At 40.8% G+C, this 11335-nt stretch overlaps 1 long non-coding RNA gene across 3 annotated transcripts in view; it reads right to left on the bottom strand.

The window, feature by feature from the left end:
* The window catches only part of LOC119307005, an 8166-nt gene extending 1871 nt beyond the window's left edge, over positions 1–6295 (bottom strand). Inside the window, exons 1-11 of one of the 3 annotated variants that reach the window (XR_005149106.1) lie at positions 5860–6295; positions 4975–5126; positions 3792–3900; positions 3099–3127; positions 1951–3017; positions 1772–1859; positions 1542–1628; positions 1278–1422; positions 1111–1171; positions 558–884; positions 97–218 (exon numbers count right to left, since the gene is read on the bottom strand). This is a non-coding gene — a long non-coding RNA (uncharacterized LOC119307005). Of the gene's footprint in view, positions 1–96; positions 219–557; positions 885–1110; positions 1172–1277; positions 1423–1541; positions 1629–1746; positions 1860–1950; positions 3018–3098; positions 3128–3791; positions 3901–4974; positions 5127–5859 lie in introns of all 3 variants that reach the window. The other 2 variants (XR_005149105.1, XR_005149107.1) reach the window with 2 other exon arrangements.
* Positions 6296–11335: the final 5040 nt, after the last annotated feature.

Genomic DNA, 11335 nt, shown 5'->3' with positions numbered 1-11335 from the left:
GGGGGACAAAATAGGTTAACAGATTAATGTAGATACAAGATTGGAAGTATAGTATACTCCCGAGGTAGTACTTCACAAAGATGTTTGTGAGCTAACCAGAGATACTACTGGTGTGCTTCGCCGTTGCTTCCAGCCATGTCTCCTCGTACCAGCAAAATACCGTTTGCATGGTAGATTTGCAGTACTCCATGATGGACCAGATGAAATCACATGTCTAGCTGTAGATGTATAGAAGGAAAAAAGGTCATGCCACTGGATGTGCTCTACATTGGACTGCCTTCATTCATTAAGGAAACACATATGCAAGACAGTAATTAATGCTTTTTTCTGCAACAAACTTAACAAACATCTCAACTCGATTCCAATTTACTGTGAGTTCGTTCAGATGAGTAGCACGCGCCCGAGAAACAGGCCTACCCAAACCCAAACCCAAACCCTATCCAGCCTAAGGAAACAGAAGCTACCGCTTTGAGCTCAGAGTCACTATGCGGGCAGAGGTGCTATGCCGGTCGACAAGAACTTAAGTGAGAGGGGAGTTATCGGAGGTGGGTTGGTACTTCTGGGTGAGTGGTCGCCATGGCTGCTGATCCTCTCATCTCCGCCGCTCGCTCCTCCTTTATTCTTGTCTGGTGGCGAATCGTCACGTACGAGACAGTCGAGTTCGGCCATGGCAGCCACCGTGCTCAGAGCTCGGCCCCGACCGCTGCCACGATCACCAACGCGCCCACACGCCCAGGTTCGAGCTTGGCCATGGACGCCACCGCGCCCAGATCCGAATCCGGAGCACCCTTCGACTCCTCGGCGCTCAGCAAAAGGAGCACTGCTCGTGGCCGGGCCTCACGGGAATGGTCGCCACCCCGTCGAGATAGTGAGAATTAGCTCTCCTGTATAGCTAGCAGTGATTTAAATTTTTACTTGCTGAAATAAAAGTTTTTACATCTAAAATAAAGAATGAGCCAGTAAGATAAGAGATCAAGAAGCAACGCTAGTGGCTATTACATTTAAGATAAAAAAAAACTATCTGATCAGATCACCTGGCAAGAAATAAACCCTATGTACTTTGAGAATCAGAGAAAAGAGTAGCATATTATACATGCAGGTTCATTTAACCTGATCTGATGGCAGTATTGAGGCTCATGGAGATCATACCATCATATCCATTCATGTTAACCTGAAAATGATAAAAAAAGAAATCATGACACATATATAAACTCTTTTATATTGACACGAAGTCAATGAAGCTTTTTAGTGCCACTTAAGAACGGCAGGAGATTAACATGGTGCATGAAAACATCGTAAAGTGCACGACTGGCTCCATCGGATGTGGTGATGTCGCTCAAACACACTCAGAGGTTCTCCGAGAAGATCGCGGGGTGGTGGTGTGCATATTCAAGAGGGTAGAAAATTATAGACAAACATCTTCTGCATCAACCAAATATTAACATGTAAATAACTCTGGATGACATGTGGCCTGAACTTGTTAGAGAAAGATTAACAATAGTACTCCCTAGTTTCCTAATTCATAAGAACTGAGCATATACCTTTGTCTAAGCGAGATTTATTGCCAAACATGATGTATTCACCTCTTAATTGATCGCAATGGATGATATATAGGGAACACTGATGACCTGATTATAAAAGTGAAACATGATTTTATCAGAAAGAGCAAGCCTTGCTTTGACTCTAATTTTTTTTGCACAAATATATTAGAACATGATAGTATAAGTAAGGGCTGATGAGAGATACATAGTGGGAGACATGAGATCCTCACAGTAGCACCACCATGTTCATAGACTTGCAGCTCCGGCTTGCCGCTCAGCCGGCGGACACGACATCGAGCTCTCATTGCATCAACAACTCTGTTGTACGTTGTATGGAGCAGCAGAAAAAAGGAGATCAGAACTGTGTATATATGGACATCTATGAGAGAGTGGAACCTGGGATGCATACCTGAGCACACGTGCAACGCGAGTACAATGACCGCACACGATGGTGATCCCAACGGAGCAGCGGCCTGAGCCGCGACTTGCACTCTTGCCGTCAACGGTGATGGCGCCCATCAGTGCGGGCATGCTCAACTTCACGTACATGAATGAGCAAGGGTTATATCGTGTATGTTCTCCTGCTGGACGGCGCCGCCAGTTCCGCCGCCTCATGCGCTGACTAGCGCGTGGTGGTGAAGAGGTGGCTGGGCGTGGAGGTATCTTCCCCAGTGGAGAGCTCCCAATCGAAAACACATCAAGCAAAAAACCAAGAAAAAAATAAAACAAAATAATTAACAGTAAACCATCGATTCCTCGTATAATAAGAAACTGGAAACTGGGAGCCGACTGGATAACCAAATTAATCTAGAAACCAAGAATAACATTTTCATTCGAAGAACTGCAACCACAATAAGCATAGACCCTCAATGCTCTTTTTCTAATCAACCATGTGACCTATCTGGCATTTGATTATATGGCTAAGCAAAGACCATAATAAGCAGAATTGGGAGCCGACTGGATAGCATTTTGACTCGAAGAACTGCAAGCACAATAAGCAGAAGGGTAAGGCGCACTCCGCTGCGCCGGTTATAGTTGCATTCCGCGTCAACTATGCATGCTAAGCTAAACCCCAAAAACCTGTCTTCCAGGCTGTAGCTCGGAGTTTGAAGCTTTAAATAATTTGCAGGACAAAGCTCCAATTGTTATGCTAGTTCTCTTCTGGATTTATGGTGAATAATTGGTAGCCAACATGTATGAATGTTCCGGCAAATATGTAACGTGGATAACAATGTGTCTTGGTGTGTTTGCATAATAGTTCTCTCTCCTACTTTGTGATAATACGATAGACAATTTTGTAGCCTGCAATCTGTAGGAAATGAAAGCTTTCACTCTATTTAAGATTACTTACATTATCTATATCCAATGTGTAGCTGTCAAACTGACTAAAGGCACAAGGATTAAAAATAGTTACCTCAGCTTTTGACAGAAACAAAATTGATCTCATCGTCATCATCACAAATGAATAGGTACATTCTGTACAAAAATATATCAATAATTGACCCAAATCTATAGAAATAAATTAGAGAAATTATCTCAGGAAGATGTAGTAAGAACCTGAGCTATAAATTGGTCTCAGAAATAAGCTGGTAGCATGATTGATTTTAAGTGGCGCAGAACCCAAAGAGATAGTCAGGCATTAGCTCTACAAATCGAGCTTAGAAGCAAGTATAAACTAAAACCGATATTGGATTAAATTTGTACAGAATAAAACAGATAAATTATAACACGGTTGAGATAAATTATACATGTCTCGAACACAGGAGAACAAATATATGTGCCAAAAAATACTCATATATTATATCAGCTTAGCAGGCAAGTCACAAGATTGAGAGGCCTGATATTGCATCATTTGATAGTAAAGTGTCTGCTGATATGAACTTTAACAAGCAACAAACAATGCCCAAAAAGCTTAGTCAAAACTCAACACAAACACTGTCGTAGAAAAATATGCCTAAAAAGTCCAAAATATGAACATGGTCCTAAAACTTCCCAAAATACTATACTGGACACCAAATACTTTACTATCCAGGATATGAATTAAAATCTCATGGAGAGTATTAAATTGTTTCAAATATCATTCCAGAACCCAGAAAAGAGATTATTCATTTGATTTATTCAAATGCTTTGGTACTAAAGCTTCGCTGCACAAGATGCACCAGGACAACTAAAGGTTCTGATGCATACAATGTCATACCATTGATCAAGAAAATCTCTAATTGTGGCATTGTAAGCAAAGGTAGCTTGTACCAGGACAACTGAAGGTTCTGATGCACCAATCGTGCTAGCTCCATCTTCCTCGTAAATTTCAGGGACACCACGACTATCACATATATACATAATGATACCCTTGTCCATCCTGAGAAAAATGCAACGATTAGGAAACGATTGGACGGCCCTTATCATAAGTGGCTCTCCATGGACACTGGCACGTGCAACGATTGCGTATCTTAGTCACAAGTTCTTGGAAACAGAACTTATAACATGGTAAGTGAGAAAAATGCACAACAGGATGTGCTCAGGAGGTAAGTAAAGCATACACTGGCAACATCTATAAAAAAGAAAAGAGCTGACTTTTAATTCTGAAATAAAAGAACATGAACACGATAATGAATTTGTATCCCTGGACAACAACCAGTCCGCTTCCAGTGACTAACACGGCCTTATTCCTGTTTACGAAAACATTACACGACCTTATTCCAGTTTACAAAAACATGAATGTGACTGCACTCAAGGAAGCTTCCAAAGTATTAAATATGATTAAAGAACCTTTTAACACTTTGTCCTTTGCTTCCGGGTATGAATGTAAATAACTAAAAGACTCTTCCCCACTATTGTTGGTTTTAAAAATTCAGCTAGAACTCCCCGATTTCAAGTAGAGAATTATGTAAGAAAGAAGACTATCAATGTAATCAAACTGCCATTGATGACATGTGTTTATTATTGCCATTTGCGCATTTCAGTCATGTTCCATACTATGGTCTCAAGCTTTTGTCCAAATTTAGATGATCCGTGTATTCATTTACATACGTTCACACAGTATGTATCCGAAAATATATATTATCATGGCAGAAAGCTTTCTGTTATGATTTAGGACTAATTCAAAAGAGCTGCAAGATTGTCAATGCTAGCATACCTAGATTTTCAGACCTTTTAACCTGTAACAAAATATAGATGTGAAGAGAAGGAAACTTCCAATCATCTCAATACTGCTTTTGTGGTGCTGAAACTAAGAGGGACATAGGGCATCACACTAAGTTGCATCTAGTATGCTATGACAGTAGTAACTGTTTTAACTTCTAGCAAAATCCGCAAAATTGGGGCTCTAATATGTTGAGACAGGAATGTTCTTGCTGGGGTTGTGCTTCCTCTACTCTAGGCTCATGTCTGTATCAGGACAGAATGGCAACTAATAACACCGCTGAAGTGATACCTTGGCATATAGCAGCGTGGGCATGTGTAGTATTCCATTCTGCTTGACTTTCTTCGAACTCTTGAACCATCAGCCAGTCGTAGACACTACGTTGGTAACTCAAATCCTGAATTTGAGTCGCTCATTTGAATCTTCAATTTTTGTCCCTCTACCTTCAGCAGTACGTCAAAATTATAAATTTGTGAATTTATCGCATATGCTCTGCAGAAAACTATCTAATGAAAAATGGACATACCCAGAAAGGTAAAATGGAGGAAGAAACAATAGTCAAGAGAAGTACAATATGTGCATTTTCTACTTGAGATTTCTCAGTCAGCACGACATTTTTTGATTTAAATCTAGCAGGTTCAGAACTACACTTTTTCTGTGACAGAATACATACCCCTAAAAATACCATTATGCACAAAATTTACATCCTAACATAGAGAGGGCACGCATTTATGGTTTTTGTAAGTCTTGTGGAGAGTAATCATGCCAAGCTCAGACCTCATCGTCGTGTGCGCAAGACTGATGACTGCATATATGAGATTCTTGACATTGTAGGATTCCATGTAGTGATCAATAATCTAGAATATGATTTGCCAAGACTCTAAATGAACTCCATACTGTCATATCTCTTGTATTGTATTGTAGAAGTATAAAGTAGATAGAGACACATTATCACTTCAAGACTAATCAGTTGCCATATATGAGACTGCATCAAGTGCCATTATAATAGTTCAAGCTGCACAAGGCAATCACTTTGGAAACAGATCAGAAGATTCAGCATGATTAAACTGAACATTCTACACTATGCACACATAATACAACCAATTTCGTACTGACAGTAAAGTTCCAATGACGAGAACATCGCATAATATGGATACAGGGAGGGTTAGTTTATACCTTGGTGGATCGACGAGAGGAAGTGAAGACATCATCGATGCCGACGAACTGCAGCTACTTCTTGGGGACGCGGGCGGCCATGATTCTAGACCCCCAAGGGGCTTGGCGAGGATGATGGTGCCGCGGATGGCCGTGGCCGCCTCCTTGGCGCACTTGACACCGAGGCCGACGTGGCCGTTGCTGTTGCCGCCACCGACGAAGGCCTTGAAGCGGGTGCGCTGGTTGGCGCGCGTCTGCTTCTGCACGGGGGTGATCTTCATCACCTCGTCCTTGAGCAGGAGCAGCTGCAGCGGCAAGCGGAGGCTAGTTGCTAGGGTTAAGGTTTGAAGAGGAGAGAGAGAGAAAGATAGAGGTGAGGCGGGAGGAAGAGGAGAGGGGCAGCGCGGGGTCGTGGATAGGTGCCCGGACGAGTGGCGACGGCGGCGGCGTGGCAGGGAGGGGCGCGAGAGGGAGAGAGAGAGACATGCGCGGGAGGGGGAGAAGGAGGCGAGCGGGCTGGAGCGGAAGGGGAACGACAGTCTCTACGGTCTTTCCCCTGCCTGCGCTATAGGATCTTTTCCCAGCCAAGTGAAATGACGAGAATGCCCTCGACGGGGCAGCATAATTACGCGCGGTGGCACGGCCGGGCGGGACACGTCTCATAGGGAAAATATTGGACGGTTGGAGACGATCGGGTAAATATCTGACGGGCCACAGTGACCAAGCCCGAGATCCAACGGCCAGAACACAATCAAGAAAACGATCCGACGACCAGAATGCCCAAATCGCTGAGAACGCTCGGTGGCTGACTCCTCTCTTATTTCTGGATGCATATAGTTGGTAGAGAGTGGATGTTTGGATCCCGAGCTCCATGGAGCTCAAAATTTGAAAAAAAATCAGAAGCCAGCTTTAAAGTTTTAAAAAATAGTGAACATTTCTGTAAATTTTACACACATTTTCTATTCATAATTTTTTGTAATAGCATTTCTGTTAGGAACATTTTTGTAAATTTCATAGATAGTTTTCAAAAAATTAAGACATCATCATATCCGTAAAAGTGACAAACATTTCGTAAGTGTTTATGAGCATATTTGAAAATTTTACAAACATAATTATATGTTATAAACTTCTAAATTTTTGTCAATTTTTTTCCATTTCTATAGAATTTACTAAAAAATACTTCACATTAAAATGCTAGAACATTTTTAAAGTGTTAAACATTTTTTGAATGGTATGAACATTTTTTACAAATTACACTGTCAATTTTTATATATTTTAATAAACATTGTTAAAAAAATCACTCATTTTTTAAACATCCGAACATTTTAAAAATGATATGAATATTCTTTTGAAGGATATGAACAACTTCTCAAATTGTGCGAACAAATAATTACATTTCATGACAATTCTTTCAGGCACGGTGAATGTTATTAATAAGTGATGAAGAATATTTCCAAATATATATATATATATATATATATATATATATATATATATTTACAATATTTTTTAAATTGAACCAAAAGTAGAAACAAAATAAGAGAAAATGAGAAAAAAAATTATCTGATCCTAGCCCACTTATGACATGGTGGAGTTATTTCCGGTAAATCACTTGATAAGGTACTCTGGCCGTGCGATTAAACCAAATGGGAAATGAGAAGGGGTTTATCCAGGTTCTGACCCTCATGGATGAGGTAAAATCCTAACCCCTGCTTGTGTATATTGCTTGTGTATAGAGATTACAATAATCGATTGATTGAGCAATAGCTCTAAGGTTCCGTGTCTATTGACTAATCTAGCCGCCACATATATGGGTGTCGGGGTCTAGGATTACACGATCGTGGTTGGTCCTTGGAGGAGTCCCCTTGGACGCTAGTCGCCCTGTCACCCGCTCCAACTCCCCCGCACCTTTCTCTGTTTTGATCCATGGGCCGGATTCATGGCCCTGGACAAGCCGACTTACGAGGCCCTGGGCCAGCTTACCAAGCCGGTTTCCTGCATAATGAAGGATCCGTAGGCCACAATAAAGGGGGCCTGAGGCGTTGTGTTCTTTTGCCTCACTACAAGTGAGGTATAGGCAAACACATGTATAAAAGACATTTTTGATTCGAAGACTTATTCATAAAAAATAGTCGTGCATTATTATGACGCATTAAGGATTCAGGTTCTTTAGGTTTTCTTTTTTTGCTGGTTTTAATTTTTGTTTTCCTTTGTTCCTTTTCAGGTTTTTTCACAAAATGTTCAAAAATGTTCATCTTTATTAAATATATGAATAATTTTTCAAAATGGATAATTTCATTTGAATGTTTTCACAAATTTTTATAGTGTTCTCAAAAAATATTCGTGTTTTTGTAGAAAACGTTCAAAACATGAAAAATGGTCAGCATTTTGAAAAACATTCATGTTATAAAAATGTTCACATTTTGTAAAATTATTTAAAAACTCAATACTTAGTTTTTCAATAAATAAGTTTTCGAATGTTTTCCAAAATACGACAAAGAAAACTCCTAATTGAAAAAAGCGCTTGAAGTGTACAACACCGAAAAAATCTTCGCTACCGGGTTTGAACGGTATGAAAAGAATGGGCCGACCAGTGCCTGTCCTTATATGTTTTTCCACCTATTTGAGGCAACAAATTGTAGGAGCACTCCTCTACCATGCTAATGGATTTGGTTGGCGCATCAACGCTCACACGCACGCTCTGTTGGAGCAGTGTAGTTTAGCGCCTTACACACGCTCGGTTTCTCGTCTGGCTACTATGCTCGCCGGACGCAGCGATTTGGTGCTCGAGCTCAGTTGCTCCCGAAATCGCTAGCGTTTGCTGCTGCCTGGAGATTGCAACAATTCGTTCTGACGCGTCAGATCTGCATCGGTAGAATAGAAGGGGCCAACCGGTGTACCTAGAAAGGACATTACATGACTCCTCAGGCCGCCGCCTCCTCCCCAACTAGGATCCCTATGCCTCCCACCGGCTCCGTCACCTGTCCGCCTCATCTCTAGTTTCCTTAGAGTCATGGGAGCGCGGCGGATGCCGGCCCTTGCCAGTGGGAGGGCTCGGTTTTTAGATGTGTCTTCGAGATTTGTTAGGGTTTGTGTCCAACTCAGGAAGACGAGACAATGGCTGCTCCCTGAAGATGGAATAAGGTTCTCCTCGCCTAGCACCGGTTCTGGTGGTGCATTTAGCATTGTCGGTGGGCATGTGAATGTGTGTCTCCGGTATATTTGTCCTTGGTGGATTTTCTTGGATATGTTCATCGTTCGTCTACGTTCGTGTGTTTTCAGGTTGGATCCTTCCAATTTACGCTACTCTTCATCAGCGGCGGTTGCTGTTATGGTGCGTTGGTCCTACGGGACCTTAGCACGACGACTTCTCGACTGTCTACTGCAACAAGTTTTGCCCAGCTCCGGTGAGGGAGGGGCAATGACAATGGCGCGCCTTCAGCTTGCTTTAGTGCTTTTAGTCGTCGCTAGGTGGTCTACGGATCTGGATATAATTTTTTATTATTTCTGGTGTTCGTTCTACCGCCATGATTGACACTACAAGAAGCTTGTTAATACATGACGATACTTGTCCGTCACAGATCAACCAAAAACTGTCATGCGTACCCATGCTTGACGGAATTAAAATCCGTCATGTATATCGCGTCATAATATGACATCACACCTTCCATGACGGTTCTCGGCCGTCATGGATCTGCCCAAGGCCCGCCCAGCCCAAACTATGCCATGACAGAACAAACCGTCACCAATTTACATGACCTGGAAGCAACGCAAAGCTGACATGGTATCTATGTGGATCTGACGTGGAGGCCAACGTGGCCCATGCATTAACCAGCCTAATTAGGGTTTTGGCCCAATAATTTCAGTCCAGTTCAACCCATTAGCTATTTATTTTCGTCCTGCCCATTAGCCTACCAATTTTCTTAGTCCCAACACATTAGCCCCTTTTCTAGTCCAGCCTGTTTTCTTGATGCGACACAATTTACGACAAGACAACCAAATTATATTCATTCAAAAATAACATTTATTCACATGAGAATACAGAGTTCCAAGAATCTAGTCTGATTACAAAAAAGTTTAATATCAAAACGCAAGCATATCAAGAAAGCGCTATGAGCATATTTTTTTGAGTAACATGGCTTCAATGAAAAAAAAATGTCCTACTAGCTGATTTTAGTCTCCATCACCACCACTTCTCCAGGAAGCTATACAGGGCCAAGTAATTCCTGCTAAAAAACTTCAATCTGAAGTAACACAGACTAACCGCCAAACTTGCATAGAATCCAAAAACGTACAAAATTATAATAAGTTATAATAGCAAACTCCCATATGAATCTAGAGTAATAATATTAGTTTATTTTCCAAGCTATCATCGGAGGGACACCACTACCATATTAAGGTACCATGAAAACGTGGGCAACAGAATATAAAAAAGCAGACTATATACAAATTAGACAAAAATTGTTGTATAAATGTGAAATTTTATCATCCAAACATAGAAAGTTCGAGCTCATGTTAAAACAACCAGTTAGTCATCAGTCTGTGCACCTTAAAACAACTATTTCATCAACCGCACCTAACCGGGCTAGTTATTTGAACAAATACTAGTGAACTTTATTTTTACAAAATAGTTGTATATAAACAAACTGCATGTTTGACAAATACTAAGATTCAATAATAAGCTACCAAGGTTTACTATTTAAAACACTTAAACACATAGCTTGTTTTATTGCAAATGAATCTCAAAATAGTTGTTTCGCCCTTTCACGAACACATGGGGAAACCCAGTCGATAAAAAATAGAACACATGGGGAAGCTAAATGTTAACTTACTTGTGCCTCTAAATAGACAACCATAATCTTGTTATGCAGGCACAATTTCGAAATATAAACATTGAAATATGTTTCATTTACTACTCCTTTTAAGGCATTTAAGCATATGCCACCATGTCATTCTTCGAAATTAGCATACAATAAAAACTAAAGAGGTTAAAGTTGGTAGAAAAAACAAATTGCAATTTTATTTCTGGTATATCCGATACAAATATTGAATCGATTTACATGCATGTAATTACTAGTTGTTCTTTGGACATATTATCAATTCAGGTATATATCTAAACATTTTCCCTCCACTCGACGCATACCAGCACCACTCCTTTTATCATAGTTTAAAATAACTATATATATTTAATGTGTTCGCAGTTGAATTGGAGATATTGGGCGTGTCGAATTTGATAGACTGGGATAAATATTCAGAACAAATATTGTTCTTGGGTGTGATAGGTTGCAGCGTCACTTCACAAAACCAGGTACAAAACTGATATAAATATAGGTGCCAGAAATACGTAGTACAATGTGATCAGTTAAGAAAAAAATAATTCTGAGCTGTCACACGGACGAATTTGTGGACGTTTCTAGGTAGGTCAACTAGGGATTGAGTCCGCCCGTAGGAGGTCCGCCAAACCCGCCCTCACATCAGCCCACTCCATCCATAATTG

This window comes from Triticum dicoccoides, chromosome 5B (genome assembly GCF_002162155.2).
Source record: "Triticum dicoccoides isolate Atlit2015 ecotype Zavitan chromosome 5B, WEW_v2.0, whole genome shotgun sequence".
Lineage (NCBI taxonomy): Eukaryota > Viridiplantae > Streptophyta > Magnoliopsida > Poales > Poaceae > Triticum > Triticum dicoccoides.
The sequence above is the reverse complement of the archived record's forward strand: the minus strand, read 5'-3'. Positions and strand labels throughout refer to the sequence as shown.